This window comes from Nycticebus coucang, chromosome 17, assembly GCF_027406575.1.
Source record: "Nycticebus coucang isolate mNycCou1 chromosome 17, mNycCou1.pri, whole genome shotgun sequence".
Lineage (NCBI taxonomy): Eukaryota > Metazoa > Chordata > Mammalia > Primates > Lorisidae > Nycticebus > Nycticebus coucang.
In genome coordinates this window covers 21,190,569-21,199,449 of record NC_069796.1, presented here as the reverse complement: position 1 = coordinate 21,199,449, position 8,881 = coordinate 21,190,569, and the positions used below count along the sequence as shown (strand labels likewise).

Genomic DNA, 8,881 nt, shown 5'->3' with positions numbered 1-8,881 from the left:
AACATCAATCAAAACAGAGCGAAATGAAAAGGAAGTGTACTCAGCAGTGTGCGTGTGTGCATTTTAAAGGTAATTGATTGATTTTCATTAGGTCTCTGGTACAATTTTAGGAATTTCTTTAGGCTTGAGTACATGCTTATTTTCATGTTTTCTAAAAGAGTTCTGCATCCCAGTTTAACAAATTTATATCTAGTTAGGCATGGTAGCTTATGTCTGTAATCCTAGCACTTTGAGAGGCCAAGCCAGGAGCATCTATCTCCTAAGGGCAGGAGTTTGAGTCCAGCCTGAACAACATTGCACCACCCCATTTTTACAACATATAGAAAAATTAGCCAGGAACTGCGACTTGTGCCTGTACTCAAGAGACTGAGGCAGGAGGATTGTTGGAGCCCAGAAGCTTGAGGCTGCAGACAGCTTTAACTAAGAAGCTGTGGTCTAGCCCAGGGGGAAAAGAGCTAGACCCAGTCTGGAAAAACAAAACAAAATAAAAACAGCACCCCTGAAGCTCTTCCCGCCCCCCCCCCCCCCCATGAGGCTGCAGCAGCAGAAATGTAGATCCTTGTGAAGACCCCGAGGGACAGCGAAGAGCATTATTACCCTGGAGGTCAAGCCCCGTGACACCACCCAGAACGTCAAAGTCCAAATCCCAGGAGGGTGTCCCACCTACAGCAGCGTCGGGCTCCGGACAAACAGCTGGAGGACTCTGGACCCCAGTGAGGGTCGGCCCTGCGCCTCCAGCCTCGCCTGCGAGCAGAGTGGAGCCTTCAGCCCGCCAGCTGCGACCAGACCTGCCGCAGACGTGTTCATCTGCAGCCGGTTATGCCGACTGCCCAGGGGAGGGTGCGGCCTCCCCAACAGCCAGCGCCCGGAGGGGAGGGGACGGCCGAATAAGGCCCCTCCGCCCGGCTGTGCCTGTCCCGCCCAACCCCTTGGCCCGGAAGCTTCCCTTTCGCTGCTGCAGCAGGAAAACAAACCCCAAATGCCCCCAAACAAAATTACACCCTCAGTGACGTGCAGTAAACGGTACTTTTGGAATCTCTACATACTGCCTGGAAATGGTAAAATTTAAACTTCTTAAAGATCAAACTTCAAAACAGTTACCTTAGCTTGCAAATTGGCTTCGCTGATGCATAATTTTTATAGGAGCTTTGGCTTCATCGCGCTAACCTGATAATGTGAGTTAGGAATTAGAGAGTTAAGTAAATTGCATCTGTGGTGCGGGGAGGAAACGTTTTCTACCAAGAATTGTGCTTTCTATTCACCGATTTGGAGCTGCGCCCCACGGAGCGTATTTACGGCATTTAATTTCATTACATAATTTTTCACTATTGTTCACGTAGTATCTTTCTGTTTTATTCAATCGCTATATGGCCAACAAGGAAGCATTTAAGGTCAAGAGAAATCGCAAAAGAGTTTGGGGCAGAACTTGTTTTTTTTTTTTTTTGAGACAGTCTCACTCTGTTGTCCTGGGTGGAGTGCTGTGTTGTAATAGCTCACAGCAACCTCAAACTCTTGGGCTCAAGCGGCCTCTTGCCTCAGACTCCTGAGTAGCTGGGACTATAAGTGCACGCCACCAGGCCGGTCTAATTTTTCTGTTTTCAGTAGAGAAAGGGTCTCACTCTTGCTCAGGCTGGTCTTGAACTCCTAAGTGCAAGCCATCCACCCACCTCAGTGTCCCAGAGTACTAGGATTCCAGGTGCGACTCACCACTCCTGGCCAGTGTCCATAATAATTTAAAAAATTTATTAATAAGTTGTTAATTTTCTTTTCTTTCTTTCTTTCTTTTTTTTTTTTTTTTTTTTGCAGTTTTTGGCCGCAGTTGGGTTTTAACCCACCACCTCCGGCATATGGGGCCTGTGCCCTACCCCTTTGAGACACAGGCGCCGCCCAAGGTGTTAATTTTCTTTCAGAATTTCACCAGCTTTTTACTGGTGATTTTAACAATACTTTAGGGAAATAGATATAACTCCTAGAGGAAAAAGACCAATTTGCTTCTCCATATTTTTATTGCTAGAACTAATAATTAAGGCAATCTGTTCATTATTAGAGATTATTCAGGTGCCAGGGTCCTTGAGGCTTCTTTTAGAAAATTAGGAATGGGTGGCGCCTGTGGCTCAGTGAGCAGGGCGCTGGCCTTATCTACCGAGGGTGGCGGGTTCAAACTCAGCCCCCGCCAAACTGCAACAAAAAAATAGCCGGGTGTTGTGGCGGGCGCCTGTAGTCCCAGCTACTCAGGAGGCTGAGGCAGGAGAATCGCCTAAGCCCAGGAGTTGGAGGTTGCTGTGAGCCGTGTGACCACACAGCACTCTACCTGAAGGCAATAAAGTGAAACTCCTGTCTCTACAAAAAAAAAAAGAAAATTAGGAACAATATTATGTTATATATAGTTAGGGCTTTAATATACGCAGTGTTAATATTTTTTTATCAATACTATTTTTATGATCGAACAGCTAGAAATAATGTTTTGCTGGTCTGATTACAATTAATTCTATTTGAAAATTCTATTATTTATGGAAATTTTATAGAGTCTAGTGCTACAACAATGGTCTATATTTTGTTTTCTACTTGTAATAGAATCTTAAAATTGGAAAGGACTTTAAAAGTTCACCTCACCTTCCTTCTTAGTGTAGAATATCTTCTATGGAGTTGTAGGCAGATTACCATTGACCATTTCACTGACCATTTCCTCCTAAAAGGACTCTTCTTTTTCTAGAAGTTCCTTGACACTTCGAGAGAGCTCTAGTTTTTACTGACCAAATCTGATCTTTGTCTCCCTGCAAATGCATGAATGAAACACCTCATTGTCGCTTCTATAGCATTTGTGATGAACTTTGATCAAGACAGCCTGGACAGCCCTGGTGGCTCATGCCTGTAATTCTAGCACTCTGGGAGGCCAAGACGGTGGATCACTTGAGCTCAGGAGTTCAAGTTCAAGACTGCCTAACACAGTCTAAACTAACAGATTTCTGAAAGTGTTTTGAAAGTTTTTCGAATTTTCAGGGATTATAGACTTAGGGATTATGTCCTTGGGTAATAAAATCAAAAGGAAAGAAATCAGCAGGGAAAAACTGTAAAGTTAAGTTCATTAATCTCATAACATCTTTTACTGTTTGTTGTAGGAATAGTTTTTTGAAATGAAATTAAATGGGAGGTGTAGAACTTCCGAGTCAGAAATGACCATGGATTTTGATTTCAAATTCTTTACTCTGTGGTTGGAGCAAGTGTAACCCAAATATTTATTGATGCTTCCCAAGGACTACTGGGGGCCTTGGTGGCCTATCAGATGGTCCACAGACAGTGTGAATGGGGCTTCACAGGGAAAAATTTAAATATTATGTATTTACAATACATTTTGTGAATTTTGAAATTTAGCATTATTTATTGTTTTCCCAGGAATTTATATATCTCTATAAGTAAGATATTCTTTTTTTTGAGACAGAGCCTCAAGCTGTTGCCCTGGGTAGAGTACCATGGCATCACAGCTCACAGCAACCTCCAACTCCTGGGCTCAAGCGATTCTCCTGCCTCAGCCTTCCAAGTAGCTGAGACTACAGGTGCCCGCCACAACGCCGGGCTATTTTTTGGTTGTAGTTGTCATTGTTTGTCAGGCCTGAGCTGGATTTGAACCCACCAGCTCAGATATATGTGACTGGCGCCTTAGCTGCTTGAGCTACAGGTGCCGAGCCAAGTATGATATTCTTAAAAGTGTGTATATATATATGATAAGGACTGTGCTGGTCAGTTTATTAAGTGTCACATATTTCTGCATAATCTACTTGTGTTAAATTTGCCTTTTATAGTTATTATTATGTATTGTTATATTCTCAATTCACAAAAATGAATCAATAAATCAGAAGTGACAAACACAGCCATACAAAGGTCTAACAACTCTGTGTTACTATGAAATTTACCCTCATGGCCTGAGACAAATAAATTTAGAAACTGTGATGATTTTCACACAGGCAGCTGGATTAGACTGGAAAGGCTGGCTCAAAAGTAAAAAGATGAAATATTTGAATATTGGATTTAATCAGACTGGTAATCTATTTGCTTCCAATTTCTGGCGCATTGCCAGTTATGAAACTTTTATACAGTAGCATGAAGCCTTTGAAACATTTGTGTAATTTTCAAGCAAAGCAGTTATTTTTCTGGCAAACCAATAGAATTTTTCAAGTACAATGATAAAATAATGCTTTCCTGGACAAAATTAATAGAATTTAAGAAGAGGATAAGTATGCAAAGTCTTTATTCAAAGCCTCAACCTTAATAGAATACTAAGTTTCACTACTGTTAAGAAAGTTATAAAAGCAGCTATAATAATAAAGATAATTATTATGATCAGAAATAAAGCAGACAGAACAACTGACAGAATTCCTTTGTTGATTGATAGGGTTTGATATTGTGTAATATCATTAGCGTCCAAAATGGAAGAACAATTACTGTCTAGAGAGTGCCAGCAGATATTTCACTTCATAAATGTATTTATATTTTTTAAAGAGAAAGAATTATGCCTGGTTAAAAGATTTATGGTTGTCAATCACACATTATAATGCAATTTTTATCCTAGTTCATTCATTCCTGTACATACTCCCTCTAGTGGTTTAAGCTATTTAAAATAGTTATGGAACATTTCAGATCAACTTAATTTCAAGCTGTTCTGAATCAGTGCTTAAATTTATTCTTTCACTGCCTTTTCTCATCTGTCCAGGACTAATATTGCCTTTTGTTAATAATGAATTACTAAAAATGAGAGTAAAAAAAAAAAAAGACAGGGAGATTTCTTTTTTTTTTTTTTTGGCATTTCGATTTGACAGGAAAGGACACAATGAACTCAATTCAGCAGAATTTGTTTAGCGTTATCTGAATGTACCACAGGCTGGCCTCTGTCCTGGGGGAGTTGCCTGTCCAGGGCAGCCGTGTTACTGGCTCCTGTGTGTGGCAGGGAGCTCACAGAGCACTGGAGAAGTTTGGGGCTCACCTGGTAGGGTTTGCCCCGGGATGTGGTCACAGTTTTTAGCAGCTGGCTTCTGTCCTCATCCGCTGAGAGGTTTGTGATTCCAGAGGATTTCTGGTCCCAAGGTCTATGGGTGTTCCCAGATGAGTCCTTTCAGCACAACCAGAGGACCCTCCTGGCTCTTCTGGTCCTTTCTCTGGACTTCCTTATCCCTCTGGGAAGGGAATGAGGAGCATGGGAAACTCCCTGTTGCGTTACTGTGACACAGGAAGCTCTGCTGGGAGGCTGCATCATCCTACCAGGGATTCTTTCTACTTTTCTGCTGTGTAGATTCAGCCTAGATGGATATAGGTGGGGGCATGTTCCATGTCTCGTTCCAAAGGACTCCTGACACTAAGTCACCTTGAATTTCCCTGTCGATTTCTTCCCCTTCCCAACTTAGAGGACCAAGTCCTGGCAAGGGGTAAGGAATCACACAGCCGTTCTGCCAAGATCTTTCACTAAAAAGCCAAAAATTAGAGTTCCTGTCCCTCATTTCTTCCTGAGAGAAGAAATGCCCCTTGGAGCAGTGCCAGACTCACAGCTCATGGCCTGAATGGGAGAGGGTCGCCGAAAACACGTCTGTTAATTCCTCCTTGTCCCATGACACTGGATGCTGTAGTAGGAGGGGTGTCAGCTTTGTCAAAGCTGCGCAATGTTTTAGCAAAATGAGAGGGAAGAATGGGAAACGACCTTTCATTTAAAGATTAGGAGACTATTGGTATCTTTCAGACATAAACAAGAACCTTTTGGGGATGGAGTAAAAGTGCCAAGAAGGCAAGGGGTGTGAGCAGTGGGTGAGGAGATTTAACACCTCATATTTGGTCCTCAGAACAACTCGATCACCCCAGCCCCTTACAGAAAAACAGCTGAGGTCTGAGGACATGCAGCTGCGAACGGAAGGGGCAGCCTGGCTCTCTGTCCCTCCATGCTGCTGGGGTGGCTGAGGACCTGGTGGCAAAAGACCAGAGCATCAGCTCAAGAGGATGGCAGAATCCAGAAATTTATTTTAGAATAAAGACATCTACACGGCTATAGGGAGTGGAGAACTGGTGGAGCGGGAGGAAAACCCACCTTCACAAACATTCATTCCGTCCTAACACATAAGAGAGAAAGGGGATGCGAGAGGGTGGAAGAGGCAGGCACCAGCAAACACCCCAGCAGGGAGTGAAGCCGAGGTCAGGCACAGAGAAGCCTCTCCTGAGACAGCTGCAAGGACAGGGCTAGGGGAAGGTGCTGAACAACCCATCCATTCTGAGCTTCAAGCAGGATGTCGGGATGGCTGGAGAAGGAGGGGCTGGGGGCCACGCGTGGCTCATCTCAGTGTGTAGTGACCACATGGGCTGAGCGTGGGAAGGAAGACCGGGAATCTTAAGGCTGTGGAAGCTTTCTGGATTCTGGAATAGCTTCTGTGAGGAATGCAATGAAGAGTCAAACACAAAGAAAGGAAAGAGTTGCTGGGTCAAGTTGAAATTTTGATTCTTTTTATTATTACCCTGTTATGTACCACACGCTATACTATGTATACAGTTTTTTCATAGTAGGCTTTCATGATAAAGTTTATTACCTTGATTTACGCTATAAGAAAAGCAAGAAGCAGAGAATGTAGTAATCTTCTCATGGTTACTACCCTGGAGGTAGTAGAAGTTATACCCATATGGAGGTATTACGAAACTCAGGGACTTTCCAGCCTGGCACAGGAAGCTGTGACAATGGGGACCAAAAGATTACCCTTGGAATTGTGATAATGAATGGGATGACCAAAAAGGCTGGAGAGAAGGGCTTGCCCATCACCAAAGCCTAGGTATGTCTCAACCAATGGTGGAGTGGAATGAATCTGTGGTAGGCCTAGCCAGCAGCACACTTGTGTCTCTCTCATGAGAATCTTGGCCACTTAATAGCAGAAAAAATGGATGATAAGAGCCATTGGAGTTAGGGACTGGTGTAGAGCTAATGGCCAATAGGTAAGGCATCCTGGAGGGAAGTCCTGGCAACTTCAGGTCTTGAAATACAGTAGTGTGTTATGTCACTTCTTGTCAGCATCTTTGAAATTTGAACCTTTATCTACATATCTGCATTGTGTAAAGGAAAGTCTTGGCAATTTAGATTTCTTTCTCTGAATTTTTTGGTCTCTCTTTGAGATCACACCATGTACTGTGAGACCATCGGTTTAGCAGCCATGTGTGTAGAAAAGTAGAAAAGTCTGCATCTTCAGAGTTTGGAGTATGTTTTTCTAAAAATTCTGTTGTTGATGTCTATTTTCTTCTCATGGCCACATAGATGAATAAATTCTCACCCTTTATTTTACCTTTCTAAACATAGTAAAATGATATCTGTTCAAAAACATTTAACAAGGAAGAGGAAAAGCCAGTTTGAAAAAAGGTCAATGATACACAAGGAAGTGTGAGATTTGCTGAAAGCTCCTGTCAGAGGGGTCTGAGTAATATGGATGGGGCAAGGGAAGCAAGATACAATTAAGATGAAACTCACACCCCCAAGTTTGCAAAAATTCAAGTTTATGAATCCTGAGTGGTGGGAGGCCAAATGAGATCTAATTGTGTTTTATTTAACTTGGCCTTTTAAATGGATAATCCTTGGCTCTCTCTGCAAGTATAATGCTTTTGTCAAACTGACCTTACTCTCATGTGTTTTTCTTTTTGTAAATGCAAAGTATTTTTGATCACACAATGGTAATTCAACTAGTAAAGTTTTCGACTATAGATGCAGACTAAGCTCTAATGGAAACCATATTATCAGTGGAAAGAGTCCCATTTCTTACAATCATAATCTAGCTCAAATAGTTCACATAGCAGGACCTCTAAAGGGGCCCAGAAAAATAGCTCAAGAAATATTACTTTTGCAAAGATTCACACACTCAGTTTAAACACACTGTAAAAAATAAGAGACTGGGTTATGAAGATAAATAGATGTCCATAATTAAGCAAGAAAGTTTGAAATATGGTCAACTCCAAATTGTCTTCACTAAAGGCATGGGGGAGTTAGGCAAAGCGTTTTACTAAGGAAAATCCCAAACAGATATACTTCTCAAGCTAATCATATTAGGGCATATAGTGAAATATATAATACTTTCTGAAGGAGACTAAATTTCCTAATTTTTTTGGCAGAATATCCATGAGGTTCTTGAGGCCTTGGCTCATGGGATGAAGGTTCTAAACTCGGCCATCGACTCACAATTTGCATTTAGGCAAATCACTTGCTCTCTCAGGACTTCACTTCCCATCTGAAAAGGAGTGTTTTGAACTAGATGGTCAGCAGGTACTCTTCTAGCTCTAACCTTGTATAACTGTATGTGACCTTTTCCCTCTGTGAATAATCCGAAGTTGAGTTGAAGTTGGAAGGAGAATGTGGTTTCTCAGTGTCTTTAGTTTTGTTCCTTTTTTTGGTTTTAAAAAACCTTTTTAAAGACCATTCCCTTGAGAAACCAATGTGTCATGTCTTAGGAGAGCTGGAATCTGAACCGGTGCCTTGTGGAAAGTATTTCAGGGCTGGATGAAAGAGGGGGAGAGAGGACCAGAATGGAGGCAACAGGGACAGAGATGGCTGGAAGCTTTGGTTCTGAGGGTTTGTAATTGTCCTTAACTCACATGGAATGAAAGCTCGCCTGTCTTTCTTCCTGGGGCTTGTGTAAGAACATCTGCTGAAGAATCTTAACAGCGTAAGTGACCTTCACTGGTTTTAACGATTCATTGATTGTAAAAAATGTTTTACCTGGCGTAACAATGAGTGTGTATTCCTGGAGCCTAAACCCAACTGACCTGGAAGGAGGCCCCCCGAAGTGTGCTAAGTAGACAAGGGAAGCCTGGCTAGAGTTTATATTTATCTAACCAGATAATTGAGTGAACTAAAAGGTCTTTTATTATCCTTATG

General features: G+C 42.2%; 1 long non-coding RNA gene across 1 annotated transcript; it reads left to right on the top strand.

Annotated features, from left to right (window-relative positions):
- Positions 1-794: 794 nt before the first annotated feature.
- Positions 795-8,678, top strand: LOC128568958 (uncharacterized). Its single transcript, XR_008375252.1, has 3 exons — positions 795-1,058; positions 8,119-8,269; positions 8,455-8,678. It is a non-coding gene; the product is annotated as an uncharacterized LOC128568958 (long non-coding RNA).
- The last annotated feature ends 203 nt before the right edge of the window (positions 8,679-8,881 follow it).